At 36.3% G+C, this 22,238-nt stretch overlaps 1 pseudogene; it reads left to right on the forward strand.

Annotated features, from left to right (window-relative positions):
• The first annotated feature begins 14,507 nt into the window (after positions 1-14,507).
• LOC101957545 (casein kinase I pseudogene) lies at positions 14,508-17,042 on the forward strand (annotated as a pseudogene).
• Positions 17,043-22,238: the final 5,196 nt, after the last annotated feature.

The raw sequence follows: 22,238 nt of genomic DNA on the forward strand, positions 1-22,238 counted from the left end.
GAATTAATCCCAGATCTTAAATCTTAATAAGGAACTCCTAGTATTAGTCTGGCTAGATTTCAGAATTTCTATGGATAAATAACTCCTTTGTATCCCTTCCATTCCCTTCTTTTTGCATAGGAATATTGACAACTTTTATCCTGTTCTATCCTACTGCTGAATGTTGAGAGTGTTGGGGGTGTAAAACTTGTCTTCTGTTTCACAGATCCATAGATCAAGAGAAATGTTACTCTAGGAGTTAGACTTACCCCCACTCATCCATACCTATACCTGATTTAGATAATGAAAGTTTGGATTTTTAGATGTTGCTAATGAGTTAATACTCTTGAAGACCTTGGCAGAGAGTGAATGGATTTTTCACATGAAAGGTCAGCAGTCAACCATAGCCGACAGACTCTAAATTGGTCCCTGAGCACAACCCCTGCCTATAGGTGCTCATGTTTTTGTACAATCCTTTTGAGGTACATGTAACTTCCTTCTAGAAACAGAATATAGCAAAGAGATGATGTGTCTGTGATTATGCTAAGACTCTATTTTACGAGCATACTGGAGAGTCTTGTGGCTGAATTAACGAAGCAATTCATAGCTACATTATGAAACCCCAAGCGGCCCCTAGGAGTACAGAACAGCCTCCAACAGATACAGAACCAAAAGATGGGGCCCTCAGTTTGTTTTATAACTGCAATAAATTAATTCCTCGCTCGGTCTAAGTGAGCTTAGAAGAGGATCCTTACCATCAAGTCTCAAGGATGCAGCCTGCTGGTTGCAGTTCTGTGAAGGCCCAGAACCAAGGGCCCAACTAAAATCTGCCTGAACTTTTGACCCACAGGAAAAGTGAAATAATTAATGCAAATAATTTTATAGTAAGTATTTTACAAGAGTAGGTATCAAATACATTTGTGAATTTGAGGGAACATTTATTATTAATAGATATGACCTCACATTCTGTTATTTACTGGTGTTTTATTATTTTTTTTCAAAATTTCTAAACTATAAGCAATGAAGGCAATATGTCTTCATCTCTGACCCCAGTCTTGGAACTGTTAAATGGAATGCCTTTTTGGACATGGCCTATAGTTGTGGCCTGGACACATCTTTACTTCAATAAAGTAACCACTTTCCCTTATATCTGAAACAACTGATAGTGAAGACATCAAATCAAATTTATTGCCTTTTTCATGTAAGGAACTGAGATGTGAACTTCTTCTGTTCTCTAATATAAATATCAGAAAGGATCCTGTATGAATGTAGAGGAATCTCATGTGTTTGTTTCCATCCCATATTGTACCTTCTTCTAGTTATCTTTTATTAGTTGAATGATCCAGGGCTTGTTGGTACCAGTTTCTTGGAACATTGGCCCATTTTTTTCCAGGTGAAGGCAGGTTTGTCATGCATTGAAAACAGCCAAAATACCCTCAAGGCTGCAAGTGTAGGATTTGCCAAAGTTCCCCCACACATTCCACTTTCAGTTTTTCTATTGATTCTTTGAGGCATAACTGTATTTTATTTTTATTTATTATCCAAAGTAAAACTGGATGAATAGGATCTGTGTCTAACTTAACAATGGGCTAAGATACTCAAAATTGTGACACATAACTCATAAATAACGAGGACTCAAACCTCCCAAAGGTGGCCACTTCTAATGAAGCAGCTAAGAGGACCATTCTTTGCAAGTTGTAAACTGGTTATTTATTTGGGCAATATACTTTTCCTTAATGTCAAGTTCATTTGACTTCTAATGTCCTTTCCATTTAATATTAACTTTTTGTAATATTGTTCTATTTCAATTCCTTCTTGACAAAAATCTATAGGTTGGGATTAGCAAGGATGATACCTTTGCTCTAAAGATATATGATATGGGAGACTGAGGAACTTCATTTTCCTCTAGATAACAACATGGTGCTACTAGTTATGGAACTTTGGTGAACATTACATTTTTTTGGTATTAATTAAATGGGTAAAACATATTTTGTCCCAATGACTGGAGGAATTCAGTATGTCACCTCTGTTTCTTTAGAACAAACTTAGATATGTGTTTTTATAGAACCTATAACCAATAACATTCTAATATTTCCATTTAATTGTATTAACCAAACCTATTGTGGATGAGTAATGTACACAGGGTTAAGGCAGAAGAAGTTGAAGGGAAGAAAGGCAGATGCATACTTAATTCAATAGTTTTAATGGTTCACTTATGATTGAATAGAATACTTTTGCAGATCATATCTAGACAGTATTAGTTCCTTAACAGTTTTCTGTATTTTACATGGTTGGGAACATGTAAATAATATCACAAAATAGTACTGAATGAAGAAACAGTTTCAACTGGTTGTGTTTATCCATGATACCAATTCATCTTCTAGTATGAAATTACAAAATTTCCCACAATTTATTCTAAAACACTGCTTTACTTTTTTCCCCCTAGAGCATGCTGGAGCATTGTTCTTGTGACTATTTTTTGCCCAACATAACTTTAGTTTGAAGAAACAGTCAAATTTTGCATAGTGTGATTCATTAGAGTGAACAAATATTGAGGAGCTTTTCTCAATGGAGGTTCTGCAAGAGAACCAAGCTTCGCAAAAAATGATGTGCGTGACTATATTCTTAATCTTTAGATACATAGGATATAATTTATTGTGTTCACATATTGCATTTCTTTTTTTTTAAATTTTTTTAAGAGAGAGTGAGAGAGGAGAGAGAGAATTTTTAATATTTATTTTTTAGTTCTTGGCGGACACAACATCTTTGTATGTGGTGCTGAGGATCAAACCTGGGGCCGCATGCATGCCAGGCGAGCGCGCTACCGCTTGAGCCACATCCCCAGCCCATAATACATTTCTTATGGTGAATACTTTTAGGAATCCTGTAGGGAAGCCATGTTATTGTCAAAGCACCCTCGTCTCTCAGACAGAATTAACTATTTCCCACATAGATCAGGCATATTAGTATAATTCTATTCAAGCTTAACCAAAATTCTATCTGCCACTAATTTTTAAAAGTTTGAGAGCAAGTAGGTAGTCTGGTATGACTCCAATGCCAGTTAAATCTGTTGAGCTTCAAAATAATGTATTCTTTGTATCCTTCATATTGCTTCCCCATGGGCATTATGTAACGATTCCTGAAAGATGTGTGTTGCCTTGTACATGTAGCAACACACTTATTGACTATTCTACTCAATAAATAGAACTATTTAATTTGCATTACTATATTGATCAAAGTATTCTAGTGTTTTTTGATCATATTGATACATTAATAACCCAGAGACTGTCCTAGAATGTATTCAAATCAATTTTCATTACCATCAATTAGCTTTTATAGTCTCTAAAATAGAATGATTGATGTCTTTTATGGTTGAGCATTCTCTTGTGTCCTGGCCATTACCTGGGACACTTCACTCATCAATAATAAGGACTCAAACTTCCCTTACCTGTAGATGCTCTTTAATGTAGGATACTCTGAGACCATGGCTCTTCTCCATGGTCCTTATTTCATCAATAAATCGACCTTCAAAATGGTTAAAATATAAGAATATGAAATTTTATGGCTTCTGAGTAGCTTGCATGTAGTTTCCCAACCATTTGATCAAAGCGAGTTTGGATATTTATTTTAACATTTCTGATACCCAGAAATGAACATCTGTTCTTATTTATCTTCTTTTTCTTTTTTGGTACTGGGGATTAACCCAGGGGCACTTAACCATTGAGCTATATCACCAGTCCTTATTATTTTATTTTTTATATTGAGACAGGGTCTCATTAAGTTGCTTAAGGTCTCACTAAGTTACTAAGGCTGGCTTTGAACTTGCAATCCTTCTGCCTCAGCCTCCTGAGTCTCTCGGATTACAGGCATATGCTACTATACCAGGAATCTGTCCTTATTTCATCAATGAATTGACCTTCAATATGGGTAAAATATAAAAATATGAAGTTTTATAAGCATTTATTTACCTTTTTCTTAACCAATCATTCTCCCTCCTCCCCCCAACCCCAAAGAACTATGGTACTTTTTGTCTAAATTCAGTTAATAAGCCAGCTTTACTACTTTCCCTGCAGTGCTTTAATAAATAAACATTCAGGGTTATTTTGCATTGCATCAGATCTCTTCATGGTGGTAGTTATGGCCAAATATGTGAGGTTCTAGAATATCTACTGGTCAAATTGTTACCTCATCTCCTTAGGATGTGAGTTACAGGAGGTGGTACTGTGAAGGGAGAATTACTAAGGAGATAAATTGTTTGCTGAGTAGGACTCTACCACCAATCATTTTGTTTGTCCTGAAACTGAGATTTGGGTCATACCCCATGCCTTGTACTTACAGATGTTTGAGTATAAGTAAGTGTGCTCTTGCCAAGGGTTGGCTCTTGTAGTGCTGCACAATTCTGTGAAGTTGCTGCACTTCTTTGGAGATGAGCATCACTCTCTCTCTCTCTACTGGTTACATTATTTCCATCTAACATCTCATTCCACCTTGATTATCTCATCAGAGATAATCCAATTCATGTTGGTAGCAAAAGGGCTTAGTGTTCTATCCGTGAATTATTGTTTTAACTATGGCATAATGCGTGGCTGGCAATTGCCATTTGAAATGAGTACATCATTTAACAAACTTGACAGTTTTGTCACCTGCCGAGGGACATGCCAATCAACCTATGTCAAGGGTAGACCTCTGGGGACTCATGTTTTCGTTTTATATGCTAATGAATCAGAAAAGTGGTTGTGTAAACTTTAAGACATCACATTAATCAGAATGCTATATAATTTAGTGATAAGATTATAGCATAATACCCAGATATGTCAATATCCTTATATGAAAATTTCTTTGCCTTCTATTTAGTGATGTGGCTTTCAAGATAGGTTTTTTTTTTTGCATATGTGTTTGTCTCATTCAGTGCATAAGTTATTTACTTCAAGTAATAGCACTCCCAGGAAAGTTATTTTTTGGTGAATTTTTCCCTGTCAAATTGACCTATGATTTATAGCCATCAAACTAATAAGAGAAGACACAGTCTTGGTTACAGTTATTTCTGCTAATCAGTATGGCATCTATAAAATGAATGTATTTTCTGTTTGAAGTAGGTCAAGAACATATGTTTAAGTTTTGCCTTACTAGATTATCCTGAAGAGTTTATCCCTGTAGTGGGACAATAAAAGTATAAATCTGGCCAAAGGAAGGCAAACTACACTGATGACCAAAACTAACAGAGATCTGTGTTTGCTACATTAGTATCACGGATTAGTAGAAAGCTGATATAATGTCCACCTACATTTTGGACTAGACAAACCAGTTTGTTAAAGGGACTAGTGGTGTATGTGGGTTCTTCTCAGTTTCTTCAACACCGCTATTATGTAATTTGCTGTACTTCTTCTGTAACTTGGCATCATTTCATATTTGCAATTGTGGTATAGGATTATTCTAGAAGTTCCTCTTTGGCATACCTAATTGTTGTTATTCACTAGAATTGTAATATGTCCCTTGTGATTACACACTCCTGTATAGGAGATACCACTTCTAAGAAAAGCTTCTTTGGCCCTCTGTGTCTAGGCAATATGTGTTTAGCAATTACCACAACCTGGCAACTCCAGCTAGTTTCCCCTCCTCCTTCAATAGTCTAGACAATTTCTCTTTTTTTAAAAAAATCTAAGTTTCCCAGAAATAATGTTATCCTTGATCCTGCATCTAAAAGATCCTGAGATTCTTGAATATTGTCCTTTGTTCAAAACAGGTCACAGGGTTTAGGGTCTGTCTGGGAGAACTGATGCTTAATGGACCCCCCAGTGAAGGACTTTGGGACACTGTGTCCTTTCCTTTGAGAGACTCGGCCTGATCCCCAGACTTTGGGGGTAGGTTTCTTAAATTTAGAAAGATCAGAAGAAATCAGAGAAAATGCTTTAGAACTTGTCTTTTGTTTTTCACATGCAGGGAGAAGTTTATCCTTAAGATTTACGGAATCCTTGTCTCAGTGTTCCCTCTCTTGGCTCAGCTCCCAGTGATTTTGAAATGGCTTATTACTATCTGTGTGGAGCCAAGATTGTTGCCATGGCTTCAGGGCCTGTGACTGTAGCTGATTCTTGTGTCCTATGGATTTCCTCTGGATCTTAGCAACTTACCCGTGTTCTTCTTATGAATTTGGTTTTATGTTAGCCCAAATTTAAAGATCCTTTGGTCTTAGCCCCCAGGGAAATTGTTGTGTGGATAGTTTATAAAATTCAAATCCAAAAGAGTTTTCCAAAAGCCAAATTTTCAGCAATTTCTCATGAAATTCACCCTTCCATTAAGAGCTTTTCAGGGGATGGAAACATAAACCTTTGAAAGCAGACTTAACACATTGATTTCTAAAGATAATCATCTGGGTGGTTGGGTTCACCTATCCTGTTGATCAGAACGGTAGCTATTTGAAGTTTCCTTCTTTTTAACCTCCCTGATCCTTTGCTTATCGGTTTTCATGGCCAGAGTTGCTCCACTGTTCCTTGCAAATCAGCTTATCATGGTCTCCACACTTTCCCCATTCATAAAACAAAGCATTAATTTCCATGAGTTGCCAACATTTATCCTCCCACATTGTATTCACTACCTTCCTTTTTATAACATAAAATTTACCAATTTTTAAGCTCACAGTTCTGTGGCATTAAATCCACTCACATTGTTGGATAACCACCACCATCATTTCCAGTACTTTTTCATCTTCACCAGCTGAATGAAACTTTGTCCTCTTTAGTTACTAGCTCCCCACTCCCTTTTCCCCCAGAATCTGGTAAACACCATTCTATGAATTTTACTAGTCTAGAAATATCATATAAGTGGAATCAGACAGTACTTGTCCTTTTGTATTTATTTCACTTAGCATAATGCTTTCAAGGTTTATCATGCTGTAACATGTATTATAATTTGCTTCTTTTTTAAGGCTAAATAATAACTTTACAGAACATTTTATCTGTTTACCCACTGATGGACATGCGGGCTGTTTCCATCTTTCAGCTATTGTGCAAAGCTCCTATGAACATAGGTATACAAATAATCTTCTTTAGTTTCTCTTTCTACTTCATTTGGTTAAAAGAAATATAAAATAAAATATAAAAGTTCTTTTAAAAAACTTTATTAATGCATAATGAACTAGAGTAACTCATAGATTTTTCAATGAAGTGTTTTATGACTTTTGAAAAAAATACATACCCCTGTGTGACCAGTATCACACTCGTGGTGATATAGAATATTTCCATCAGTCTTGTCTATTTGTCATCATTTCCCACTTCACCCATAGCTCTAGGGAATCATTGATCCTACTTACTGTCATTTAAGATTAGCTTTTATTTTCTCAAATTTAATACAGATGTTCCTTGATTTATGATGGGATTATGTCCCAATAAAGCCATTATCATTTGAAAATATCATAAATAAAAATATGCTAATCCACCTAATCTACCAAGCATCATTGTATACAACACAGCACCCTGTAGAGTACCCATTGTTTACCTTCATGATTGCATGGCTTATTGAGAACTCTGCCTTGCTGCCATTACCCAGTATCAAAACAAAACACCATATTGCATATTGCTATCTCAGGAAAAGATCAACATTCAACATTAAATATATAATTTGTTTGAAATGTATTTCATTTTCACCCCATTATAAAGTTGAAAACTTGTAAGTTGAATTATCCTAAATTTGGGACCTTTTGTGTACATGGACTGATTTACTATAAACTCAATGTTTTTTGAGATTCATCCATAATATTACATATATCAGAGGTATCTTCTTTATTGCTGAATAGTGTTCCATTGTAAGGATATAATAATTTGTTCATCTGGTCAACAACTGATGGACAGTTGGCTGTTTCCAATTTAGGGATATTATGAAAAGAACTCTTAGAAACATATGTTTTTTAAGTTCTTCTGGATAAGTAGCTAGGAGTGGGACTGCTAAGGTGTATTTATAATAAACTGCCTGTTTTCCAAAGTGGTTGTGCCATTTGACATTTAAAAGAATATTGTATAGGAAGGGTTTAGTTGCCCCACATTTTTGTCAATACTTAATATGAAAAGTCGTTTTTACTTTTAGACATTCTAGTGATAGTGTTGTGGCCTATAGTTTTAATTTATACTTAATTTACATTTAAAAATCACTTATTTAATAAATTAAATTCCTTCATGAATAATGATACTGAACATATTTTCATGAGCTTACTTGTCATCTGTACATCTCTGGTAAAGCATCATTTCAGATGCTTTGTCAATATTTATTGAGTTATTTGTTTTATTGATTTGTCAGAGTTCTTGACATATTCCAGGTATAATTTTTTTGGAACATATATTTTGCAAATATTGTCTTCCAGTTTGTGGTTTATCTTTTTCCCCCCATTAACTGTCTTTTGATGAACAGAAGTTTTAAGTTCTGATGAAGTCCAATTTATTGATTTTTGTTGTTGTTCATGTTTTTTGTTTTGTGATTTAGAAATCTTTGGTTTTTGGGGATATAGCTCAGTGGTAGTGCACTTGCCTAGCATGTACATGGATATGAGTTCAATTCTCAGAAACACACACACACACACACACACACACACACACACAGAGTAATCTTTGTCAAACTCTAAGTCATCAAAAATTTCTTCTATGCTTTCTTTTTGAAGTTTTTTACAGTTTTAAATCTTTTGGGCCAGTGATCCACTTTCAGATAATTTTTGCCTATGAAATTTTTAGAATTTTAAAATATCCATGATACACATTTTACATAAATGTCAGCCAAAGATATTTGAGAATTCATATACACGCTATTTCAATTATTATAATGCTAAAAGTACAAACCTAAGTTAATTTTAAGATACATACTTAGAAATGAATTGTATCGTTGTGAAATTATCCTGACTTCTTCTTACTGTAGTTTTGGGCCCTCCCAGTCTTATTCTTTGCCCTAAGCTTTATTCAGAAAAAATAATCCAGGTTGGGCTCTTTTATGCTCTTTGATGGAGTTTAAAGAGGAGGATGCTTGGCAATGAAATCAACTGTAGAATAAAAGGCATGGAAATAAAAAGGGGCAGGAGAAGTTGAGCTGTGATCCAGAACTTATAGGGGTTTGTCTATTCGGACAGTGAGCTCCGGATCTAAAACAGCTCTAAGGTACTGGGCTTTATTGACTGAATGCTTTTATCCACGCTTTGATCAGATGTTGGGTTTGGGCCACTCCAGGACACCCAGCTCTCTGTAGGTCAGGCAGTTCCTGAAGGGACAGCACTTGGGCCAATGGAAGAGTATACCCTTCCTTGTAGAGCGATGTATACAGAGGAATACAGGCAGTGCATTTCCATGTTATAATATTCTACCCTTTATTGTTTATGTCTACAGTTTTATAAACACCTGGATAGAAATAGCTGTCCTCCATAATTCCATAGTCTTATTCCAGGAGGAACTTAGAGAGGTAGTGATTCCCACTTTACTCTTGTTGCTGAAGCTGGTCTCAGAGTCCTGATACCTTCCCAAAACATTATCTAATCTAGATTCCCCTTACCATTTGCCGCTTAGCCCTTTGTTGCTCTTGGTGACTTGGCATGGTGAGAATCAAACCCTAACATTGAGGACTTTATGACCCTCATCATTGTGACTTTCTCAGGCTGGGGCTGTTTAACTTGTTCATTTACATTAATAATTTTCACAGGTTACAAAGGGATGCCCACTCATGGGTTCTATACATGTTTCTCTGTGTTCTAATTACATAATAGTGTGTCTCTTCCTGATGATAAGGGCCAATTACCCTGCCAAGGTGATGACTCCTCTTCTTTCTTACTGGTTTCTGGACACATGAAGTGCCAAGGGAAGCCATAGTTATGGCTTTATGGGACATTTGCTGTGTCCCTTGGAAGAAGTACTCCTCTTTGGGGACCAGGACTTTTAAACTGCTTGGGGGATGGGAGATACAAATTTCCAAGCGATATTGAGGGTGATGGTAAGCAGGGTTATTCCTCTCTGTTTTTCTCAATGCCTTCTTGCTGGGAACAGAACACAACGTGGAAATCTTTGAATCATAGTATATATTGCATTCTGGAGGATATAGCCCCACTTCCATAAAACAACACCTCTAAAATGGAGCTTCACTAATGCCTTCATGAGGTTGTTGAAACACTCTGTCAGGATGGCTGCTTACAGAACATATTTTGACTACTGCATCTTTTTGTCCTGTGCCCACTCCCTTACTTACTCAGCTCATATTCAGTGCAAATAAAATGAACTCTTGGATAGTAATATTGACTGAGACTGTGGGCAGGAAAGACAAATCCATACTCAGATCTATTCCTACCAGAGACAATCACATGTTGTTATGGTTTAGATATGATGTGTTCCCCAAAACTCACGTTTGAGACAATGCAAGAAAGTTTAGAGGTTACAAGATTGGTTCATGAGAGTCTTAACCTAATCAGGGTATTAATCTACTGTAGGTAGGTAACTGTAGGCAGGTGGGGTGTGGTTAGAGGAGGTAGGTCACAGAGCTTTCTTTCTCTGCTTCCTGGTGCCATATCCTGAGCTGCTTTTCTCTGCCACACCTTTTTGCCTTAATGTGCTGCCTCGTCTTGGACCCAGAGCAATGGAGTTGGTCATCTATACATTGAGACCTCTAAAGCCATGAGCCCCAGTTAAAATTTTCCTCCTCTATGTTGTTCATGTCAGGTCTTTTGGTCGCAGTGGTGAAAAAGCTGACTAGAACACATGTCTTTTCTGTGTACAAGTGACATGAGTGGCCAAACAGCCTTCTTGTGGAACGGTGCCATATCATGGATTTGGCATCAGTTTTTGTTGCTGACAAGTTGGACTTTAAGAGACAGAAGTAGCTACATTCATCATGAAAAGTGGGAGCCCATGCTATTGAGCTGATGCCTAAATTCTATCTCTTCTTCATGTGTCCATTGTTTCGGCATCAGAGTGGCCAAAGAGAGAGATTGGCTGACATCAGCTGAGTCCTTTTGGCTGCCTGGTTACTTAGTGCTTCTTCTATGGTGCGAGCTCTTGGATTGGTGCAAAATTTTAATACAAAGACTTCACACTTATGTCCACAATACGTTTATCCATGTATATTATTTTCCACCAGACTTCTATGTCTTTGATCTTTCTAATCTTTGTTATTCTAAAACTTTGATCAGCTAGCTGATTATTTGTCATTGTCATTGTCTCCTTATATGTCATAATCTCAGACCACTTTTTTTTTTTTAATCTGAAGCAGATAACCAGTGTGTTGTAAAAAACTTCTACTAATTGCTAACTTATGAGTGAGGCCATGATAGTCTGACCCATCTCTAAGCCACAGCTAGATATTTGCATACTCATAAACTACTCCTCAGGGATCCCCATCTGGGCATGAAAGTGCACTGCAGTAGTGATGACATGGGTTCTCAGCCATCGGAGTTAGCAGATATGACAGGATTCAGCTAATGATAGGAAATTCTAGCTGTGTAGTCATTTGTTCTCCCATAGTCTGCCTGCTAATTTGTACTGTAGCTCAGTAACATACCAAGAGTTGCATTTCACAAGACATATATTCTCCATTGCAAATTGGGTGACTTTGCTCAGGTACCCCAGGGCTTGTTACAAGATTTACACATAGTGCTTCCCATAAATACCTCATGACACTATTTCCTACCATTGATACTTATAAGAGGATCTAATGACTGAAGTGACTTGGACTTAACCATATACAGTTCTAGAATTTTTGCTGGATTAGCAGCATCCTTAATTTTATTTTATTTTTGACTCTGTTAACTATTAGCACCACTTTCAAAGGTTATGGATAAAGATCTGAGCAAAGTGAGTTCATGGGCATAAGCTTTAGCTGAGCTATCAGAGGAGATATTTCAGGATCATGAAATGGATTCTAGGAGGAGTTGTGTTTACTTTGTGGTTCCTGGAGGCTGCTCTCTGTTGTCCTCAATAGGAGTAGAATAATTGTATCCATTATGGACTTCCTGGGGGTGGTGGTGGAGGGTATATGTATGTTTAAAAAAGTTGGAGTGGAGACTGACTTCAACTTGGCTACTTGTTTATGCTAAAAATGGATAGTAAGTTACTTTTTTCTTATTTACACTTTTAAGAGAAGCAAAAATAAGCCAGTTCAATACACTACATATTAAAAATATAAAGTAAAACCATTGTTATGGTGAAACATATAAATAAGAATTTTTTTCTGGTGAGAAGAGGAAATATATATTATTTATTTATTCTAAGGTCACAAACATTAGAATTTTCAGAGCTTGAAGATATCTTCACTATCATCTTGTTTAATCTTTTCATTTTACAAACAAGGAAAATCTTTTATCTTATTGACTCTTTTCAGTAAAGCCATGAAACATTTTGTTGTTTATAAGTTTGTAAATGTATCCATATGCTTTTTAAAATGCTCTTTTATGATTTTGGCCAGCAATGTTGAAATTAGCATGTTTTGATCTTTGTGTAAGTTGTTCAGAAAGAACTTAAAAGAAGTATTTAGGAAAATCCAAGTGCTGAAACATTTAAGATATGCTTTGTGGTCTCAATTTTGTGTGATTGTCAGCCAGAAAGTTTTCTGATTAAGATGGCTTGCCAATTCCCTGCCAAAAATATTATTTATTACAATAATGGGGATTTCCTATTTGAGAAGTTAAAGATAAAATGTTACTAATATCATTTCCCCTGAAATAATTGACATAGATTTTCCATGTGTGAGTATACAGAAATATATGTGTATTTATATGCCCTGCTTACATATATATATATAGTTATAATTCACTAATTAAAATAATAATAATAATGAAAGGGAGATTGGTAGAGTAGAGCAAGCAGATCAGAGGGAGGAAGAAGAAAAGAAAAAAGAAAAGTACTGGAAATAAGATTGATGAAATTGTGTTGCCTGTGAGTACAAATATGGCATAATGAATCTCACAATTATGTGTAATTATAATACACCAATAAAAATAAATTATAATTTAAAATAATTGACAGAGATAAATTGATGTATTCTAATAAGATTAAAAGCAAGAATAAGACAGAAAAGGCCTTTCTGAAGGAAGAGTAGGAGTTTGGCAAAGAGAGTGGTTTGTTTGTGGAAGGCAGGATGTGTATAGATAGCTTTCCAGGGAATGGCATGACAAAGTCCTTGCAGTTGGGAGAATGTGATACAATAAGGAAACTAAAATAAAAGAAAGAAAGAAAGAAAGAAAAAAGTGCCAAGATGACTTAAGTAATTAGTGAGGGCAAATGTAGCATGAGAGGAGATAGATGAGTTTGAAGTGGACACATCACGCAGGCCCTAGTGTCACAGAGATGTTTGATGCAAGGGAAGGTCACAGGATGATTTTTGCTGGGTATCCACACTATTTCGTCTGTATCTTTAAAGAGGGCTGGGGTTGTTGTTCAGTGTTAGAGTGCTTGCCTAGCCTGAGTGAGGCACTGGATTTGACCCCCGGCACCACATAAAAATAAAAACAAATATATCTTTAAAAGACCACATAGGCTGCTGCTCTACAGACATTGCATTGGAATGAGCTAAGAGTAAAAGAAAATAGACATTATCAGAGACCGTTGCATTTGTTCTGGGTGAAAGAACTGCAACAGCGGGGATATTAGCAGTGAAATGGAGAGTAACATGGTATTTTGAAGGTAAGATCAGGGGGCCTTGGGTTGGGGATGTGGCTCAAGCGGTAGCTCACTGGCTTGGCATGCATGCGGCCTGGGTTCGATCCTCAGCACCACATACCAAAAAAGGTGTTGTATCCACCGAAAACTAAAAAATAAATATTTTAAAATTCTCTCTCTCTGTGTCTATCTTTATTTAAAAATCAGTGGGCTTTGGTCATTAAAAGTGGGAATAAGAGAGAGATGTGAAGATGTGTCCAGATTTTTGGCTTAAGAAGTGTGTGTGTGTGTGTGTGTGTGTGTGTGTGTGTGTGAGTGATTTATTGAAGTAATTTGATGCTAGAGACGAAAGGTTTGAAAGAAACTGAAAAGTTCAGTTTCAGAAATGTTAATTTTGTGATGTTAGTGAGATGATCAAGCAAACCTGTCAAGTAAGGCACATATAGGTCTGGAAATTTGGGTTAGAGATATAATTTCCGCGTTTGGGGCATATAGGTGGCAGGAAAGAAAACATGAAAGTTCTGAGTCATATTAGGTCAGATAAAAGAGGACAGGTCAGATGAAAGAGGATAAGTCATGTAACAAGAGGGAAGGAGACACCAGTGAAGAAGAAAACCAGTAAAGTTTTGCATCCCATGGTACAAAGAGTATTTCTAGAATCAGTGAGTAATCACATCATTTGGGAGGTACAAGACGAGGACTAAAAATTGTAGATTAGAATTTGGCAAATTGAAATCAATGGTGAGGCTGCTGCATGTCTATGCAATGACGCTAGGAGCACGGGCTGCATGCGACTCTCCAAGATCTGGCTCCGCCCTCTTCTCAAGGTCAACCCTTCCGGGCTGGAGCCCTAGATCCCTTTCCCAGCATGCTCTGCGACGTGAAGAAGCGGCTTCCGGGCCGGAGGGCGTTTTGTGTTGGCTGGCGCTGGAGAAACAAGATGGCGGCGTCGGAGGAGTGACAGGGGCCTACCCTGGCCGGACACAGCGGCAGTGGTGGCAACTGTATAGCTGCCCTAACTCACCACGCCCCCTTTTCAGCCTGGGACACGCCATGAAAGCGAGGCTGGGGTGGCCGCCGAGAAACAAGTGGCCTAAGTAACCGCGAGAACCACTCAGACTGCGGCCTGCCTAAAAGAAACCTAACTGCGTGGTGGTGATTGGGGTTCCCTGGGCTGATTCTAGGCCCCGTAACGCCTGAAAAGGCCTTAGTTTCCCACTGTCTACTGACCTCCTCCGCAGCCTTGCCTGGTGGAAGAGCCCCCGCCACCTTTGTCCTCCCCTCAGGACTTGGATCCAGTCTCCATGTTCGTCTGTCCGGAAGGCGAGCAGCACTGGCTCCAAGGCCGAAGTTGTTGTCGGAGAGAAATATAAACTGGTACGGAAGATAGGGTATGGCACCTTCGGGGACATTTATTTGGCGTTTAACATCAACACCAAACAGGAAGTGGCAGTGAAGGTAGAATCTCAGAAGACCCAGTTTTCCAAGTTGGTAATCGAAAGCCAAATCTATAGGATTCTTGAAGGTGGGGTTGGCGTCCCCCACATCTGGTGGTACGGTGAGGAAAAAGGCTATAATGTGTTAGTCATGGATCTTCTGGGACCCAGCCTTGAAGATCTCTTCAATTTCTGCTCAAGAAGGTTCACAATGAAAACTGTACTTATGTTAGCTGACCAGATGATCAGTAGAATTGAATATGTGCATGCAAAGAATTTTATACACAGAGACATTAAGCCAGATAACTTACTAGTGGGTATCGGGAATGACCGTAATAAGTTATTCCTTATTGATTTTGGTTTGGCCAAAAGGTACAGAAACGACAAGACCAAGCAACACATACCATATGTGGAAGGTAAACCCCTCACTGGCACTGCCCGATATGCTAGCATCAATGCACATCTTGGTATTGAGCAGAGTCGCCGAGATGACATGGAATCATTAGGATATGTTTTGATGTATTTTAATAGAACCCATCTGCCATGGCAAGGACTAAATGCTGTAACAAAGAAACAAATATATGAAAAGATCAGTGAAAAGAAGAGGTCCACTTCTGTTGAAGTTTTATGTAAAGGGTTTCCTGCAGAATTTGCTATATACTTAAACTATTGTCGTAGGCTGCCCTTTGAGGAAGTCCCAGATTACAAGTATCTGAAGGAGCTATTCCGCATCCTTTTTAGGACTCTGAACTACCATTATGACTACATATTTGATTGGACGAAGAAGTTAAAGCAGAAAGCATAGCAGGCAGCCTTTTCCAGTGGGCAGGGTCAGCCGGCACAATCCCCCACAGGCAAGCAAACCAACAAAACCAAGAGTAACATGAAAGGTTTCTAAGCATTAATTGAAGAACAGAAGAAGCAGAGCAGATGATTGAAGCAGCATTTGTTTCTCCCCAAATCTAGAAATTTTAGTTCATATGTAAACTAGCCAGTGGTTGTGGACCACCATTTACTTGGTGTAAGTAAAGAACTTAATTTCAGTATAAACTGGCTCTGGGAAGCATTGTTGATGCTGTATCATGAGTTTAGCCTCTGTAATTGTGAATATTAACAGTGAAATGGTGTCTGGTTTGCTATTGCATTTTTTTAAGTGAAAAATTTAACTAAATGGTTGACACTCAAATTGGTGGAGAAATTGTGCATGTACTTTTTGTTTGTTTGTTAAAACCTTTCATTTTGTGTTGTACTGCTTCAAGATCTCATTTCAGAAGAACAGCATGAACAGTCTTCAGCCAAAGTTGTGATGGTTAAAAATGCCCACGATTGTGTATTCTTAGGGTTTTTCCACCCCTGGGATTTGCAAATTGTTCACTTAACACATTCTTTATATGTAGCAACCAGAGATTCCAGTGTTTGATTATGCCAGCTTACTGTGCTAGAAATAACAGCATCTAAAGTAAAGATTTAGTGACTACTAGATTATTCCTTAGGTCTCAGCATTAACTCTATAATGCTCTTGCTATTTTTAAAAAAGCATATTTGTCATAGAAATTTAGTTCACATCTTACAACTGAACATGTATGTATGTTGCTTAGATAAATAATCATTGTAAATGTCTATATGATCTTGAGTTTTTAAAAATTTTGAAATGGGAGCTTTTTTGTTTATAAGTTCATTAAAAACTAAAATTGGAAGGAAAAGAAAAATCCATGGTGACTTCAAGAACAAAGGGGAAAGATGTCATATTGAAGTGGGTTGAAGAATCAGAGATGAGAAAGTGCAGAAAAGATATAGAGACAACTGTGGTGGACACCATTAGCCAACAACCCAACAGCTCTTTCCCTAATGTAAATCAAATCTCTGTTTTTCTATAACCAAGTGTTCAAGTTCCTTAAGGAAGTGCTTCTTCCAAATTGTAGGAAGGGAACTGACCCTGTTCAAATCAATTTTCATTTATTTTGCCATGTGATTTTTTTTTTTTTAGCCATGAGCATTTTACACAATCTTGCCAATGTCTTCCCCACATTCTTAACTTAGGACAACACTAACATACTAATACCATAGTTGACAAACCAGCTTTGATTAAGTGATATCATTTCAACATTCCAGTACTGATTATTAGCATTTGCTCTATTTATCCTGAAAACCTTACTTAACAACAACTACAATTATTACAATTTATTGCTTTCTTGCTATATATGAGACATTGTACAACATACTCTATGTACATAATATTTAAGCTAAATCACCATCAACCTTGTGAGGCATAATGGCTCTTTATTTTTCAGGAAAGTTAATCAAGACTTAGAGATATTAAGTAAAATACCCATGACATGATAAGGTAAATGGGAGAACCAATGAGGGACTTCCTTAGTCCATTAGAATTGTTCATTCTGTACAAAATAGAAACTGCCATATATTACATCTATTTAGGAGCATTTTACTCCTGAGCTGGTCTACACTTGCCTGTTTTCTTCCTTGCTCAGACTTGCCCTTTTGATTCCATTGGCTCTTAGCCAACTGTTACACGTGAAGATTAACTATGTTGATTTTACCACACCGACCCTACAGGAATGATAAGCTCTCTCTGAAGATAGTTGGGGAGAGGATTGGGCTATTGAAGGTTTGATCTCAATAAGAAGCATTATTTGTCAATTTGATGACCATACAATTTTACATTAGACTAAAAAAAAAGAATTCATTGTATATTTAAAAATTGAATCAAAGATATTATTTAGGCGCTGGGTTGTAGCTCAGTGGTAGAGTGCTTATCTCACATGCTTGAGGCCCTGGGTTCAATCCTCAGCACCACATAAAAGTAAATAAATAAAAATAAAGATATTTTTAAAAAAGATATTATTTAGAACTATATAGCACTGATAGAGCCTGATTTTGTTTGACACAAATTTAAATTTTCTTTAGGAAAAGACAAATTTAGAATGTTTTGAAAGTGGAGACTAAAGGGTGCAAAGTTTACTTTTCCAGGAATCAACTATGTACACATTAATTTAAGGGCTCCACTGTTTTTAGACTTGAGTAGGGTTCAATGTTTTTGAACCTGTTTATTCATCTATATATTGGTCAGAAAGGTATCTTGTTTTCAAGACTGATACTCAAAACAATGTAAAACTCAGTTCCTGGTCATTGTAAAATATTCATACAACAGTCATTTAATGTCTATAGTGTTTTAGGTATGGTGGTCATTAAAATAGTCTAGGTGGTGGAATAAATTCATAAATAACATGTAAATAGATGATAAGTTGTGATAAAACCATGTCAAAATCTTACAGAAATATAGGATAGTAGATGTGGAGAGAATGAGACTGGAATAATAAGTTGAGTAGAGAGCATTACTTGGGCTGTTGTTCTTAGTAATGAGCTTACTGAAAGTTTCTAAGTGTGAGGATGATATGATTATAGATAATGTAATAAAATGGTAGTTTTTGGATGAATTGGAAAGGAACATACAGGATTTACAGAAGAGAGTGGTGAGCCTCCAGTAGGACAGGCAAAGAAAGAAAAAAGATCATGTTTCTTTCTGTTTAACTATTGTTGCCTGATAAACCACTTCACAACAAGTGGCTGCAGCAAAGAATCATTTGTTTTTTCTCATTGACCTATGGATTGGCTGGATATAGTTCTACTGGTGGTCTTGCTTGAACTCATTCCTGTGATTGAAATCACATCATGGCTGGAATATCTGCCAGCCACATTCCAAGTAGATTCCCTCACATATCTGACTATTGGTGCCCACTGTGGGCAAAGGCCTCTCTTCTCTCTTCCATGTGGCCTCTCATCCCTGAGGCTAGATGAGCTTCTTTAGATCATGGTGGTATCATAGAATAGTTCCAAGAGAACTAGCCCAAGGTACATGTGCTTAGCAAGCCTCTAGTGGGGTCACATTTGTTGATCCCATTGGCCAAATCAAGTCAAATGTCCAAATGCAGTCAAAGTAAAAGGAGAGGTTGACTACTTCATGGCAGGAGTAGTGGAAAATAATTTGTGGCTGTTTTAAATGTATCACAAATGTCTTGAGACATTTTAGAGGATACATTGATGATATTTGAGAAAAATTAGATGTAAATAAGAATAGGGAAGATTAAGGATAACTCAAGTGAGAAATAGATCTTGGTGTAGTAATGGAAGCAATGAATACAACAGGAAGATTTGTTGATGAGGGACCTGGGGGATTGTATTTGAGTATTTCAGGAATATTTGAAATTGATGCCTGTGAAATATGCCAATGAATTGACTAAGAATGTGGAAATAGAGATTGGAATGTAGAATAGCTTTCTAATAAGAGTTTAGAGATTTGGGGATCATTGGCTTATAGGCCTTTAAAAGGAGAATTAAATTTCCTAGGAATGAAAGAAAAACAAAAAGTGGGCCTATTGTGGAATTTAGAGAAGTATTAATAAATGGCAGAAACAGTTAGTAAAGGAAACTGAAAAATTAAGGTCAGATAATGAAAAAGGTAAAAAGTGGCAAAGAATCATGACAAATGAAAACATGGTAAATTACTAAAAAAAAACTCCAATGAACTGTGCTGCACAATGTATAAAATTATGAAGATCAAGATTCAGAGATACAACTGAATCTGTCTTCATAATTTCCTTTGCATGAAGAGTTTGTACTAGTCTGAAGATTTTTGTTAATTCAAAGAAAATTTGTAAAGCAATAGATACAATTTTCAAGGGTAAATTAATAGCTGAATATTTCATACTGAAATAGACTACTGAAAATAGTTGAAAAACCAGAAACAACCATTTGTAAACTAACAGTGACCAGCTTGGGAGGATACAGTATAGGAATCATAGTCACTCTCTGAAACTGTATATAATCATAGGATAAAACATCTCCTGAATCTGATTGAGCAATGTTAATAGAATATCCAAAGGAGCAGTGAATATCACTGAGTAACTGTTGAGTGGGAGGTTATAGGTACTTTAGTTTTTTTTTTTCCTAAACCCAGAGATTGAACCCAGGAGTGCTTAACCACTCAGCTAGATCCCCAGCCATTTTTATTTGTCGTTTTGAAGCAGGGTCTTGCTAAATTGCTGGGGCGGAACTCTATAATCTATAATTTTCCTGCCTCAGCTTCCTGAGTCACTGGGATTACAGTAATGTGTTACCATGCCTGAAAACTTTTTTAAAGATGCAGTTGTGTTTAAATGCGTATCATTTAAATCTTTAATCTTTAAAATATGCCCTTTAGAAAAGCACAAATGGTAATGATATGGATGATATGATGCAACCTACCATATGATATCCAGGGATACACCTGCACTTAAGCATGGACACAGCTATGGCACAAAAGTCTCAGGAAGCTGAGTCAGACCCCACTGTGGTTTCTTGAGTTATATTATGTTGGCTACATGAGGAAGAGATTGTGGGGTTTGAAGGATTGATTTAAATTTCCATCTACTGTTGAACTTTTAATTCTTCCTTCAATTTTGTCAGTTTCTGCTTCATATATTTTCAGCCTCTGATGCCTGTATGTTTATAATATGATGTCTTCCTCATGATTGGATCTTTTTATCATTGCAAGAAGTCCATATTTTGTCTGGTATTAGTACAGACACTGCACTTCTCTTTATCGTTGTGTACATGGTATATCTGTTTCTATCCTTTTATTTTTCAACTTGTTTGTGTCTTTAAATCTAAAATGTGTCTATTGTCAACACATGTGGTTGGATCATTTTTCTAAAAAGTCTATTCTGACAATATATGCCTTTTGATTGGAGTATTTATATTTATTAAGTTGGGTGTGATTACTGATCAGGCACTATATGTGCCTGCCATGTTGCTTTTTTAATGTCATATACTTTTTTCCTATATACCTCCACATTGCCTTCCCTTCTAACTAGATCTTTTCCAGTGTAAATCATGTTAATTATTTGCTGATTCTTTCACTATGTTTTCCAAGTTATCATATCTTAAGATAACATTTAAAAAGTATGCCATGTCATTGGAATTATTTAAATTGCTTGGTATAAGTGAAAAAACTTGGGACTCATACTAGATTTACTCTACCAATTTTTTTTTTCTGAAATTTTCCTTTTGACAAATTCTACAGTTACCATGCACCTTAGTTTTGGAATAAATATTTACAGGTAAAACTTTTTTTTCTCTACTCTCAAACATTAGGAGAGGAGGACGAAACTAAAGTTAATTGAAGTTTCAACACAATATTTAAAATGTATCATTTCATTTTCTGCTCCTAACATTTAAAATGTATCATTTCATTTTCTCCTCACAATAATCCTATACAATACATATAACTATCCGCATCTCTGGTTAACTAACTTCTCTAAGGACATATAAATAATAATTAGCAGAGTCTAAATTTAATTTCAAGTGAATTTCTAGTGAATAAAGAGGAAAAAGAACTTAGTACAATGTAAAACTTACAGGGAAAAATACTTAGATATTAAAGGAAGGGGAATACATATGCTTTGTTTTTCTGGTAAGAGATTGTTTTAGGCAAAAAGGTTTAGATGTGCAGTTTTGAATTCTGGTTCTAATTCACATGAGAAAAATCAGAGGAGCCTCAGATTTAAACATTGTCTTTGCTCATATAAGTTTTAATATACTTGCAGTTTTATGTACACATCTTTTTAAAAAGGTGTTTACAAGTGTTAATAGGTTTTATCATCAAATATTTGCTTATTGTGGTTAACATACGTGATAACATATGTGAAAAATGTAAGTAGTTACATATATGAGCATTTACTACATGCCAGGCATTATGTAAGTGTATACTTTGTGATACATAAAAATGCTGTCAATGAGTTATCAGCATTTTGCAATGAGAAAACTTAGACCCAGAGATTTTAATAGGCTTCAGAGCCTATATTGTGAGGTAGTAAACTTCCTATAGCTTACTCTAATCATGTAGTGCTAATGGTAAATAGACTTTGAGTTATAAAATCATTTTTGAAACCTTTGTGTTTGATTCCTACAATTTTTAAATTGGAGCTCAGCTTAAAGCCTCTTTTAGAATCTAGTCCAACTGCCTTTCCAAACTTACAGAAACAAGTGATTAATGTGATCAAATTCTTCCTGAGTTTTAGAGGTTTGTTTCCCCAGAAGTTTATAATGCCCAAATGATCTAATTAAAAATGAGCTCATAGAACTAATGTGATCCAGTGTTCCAAACATTTTGCATATATCACAAAGGATCGTATAGCATGTTAAGATCTTTTGCTTTTAA

Source organism: Ictidomys tridecemlineatus, chromosome 14 (assembly GCF_052094955.1).
Source record: "Ictidomys tridecemlineatus isolate mIctTri1 chromosome 14, mIctTri1.hap1, whole genome shotgun sequence".
NCBI lineage: Eukaryota > Metazoa > Chordata > Mammalia > Rodentia > Sciuridae > Ictidomys > Ictidomys tridecemlineatus.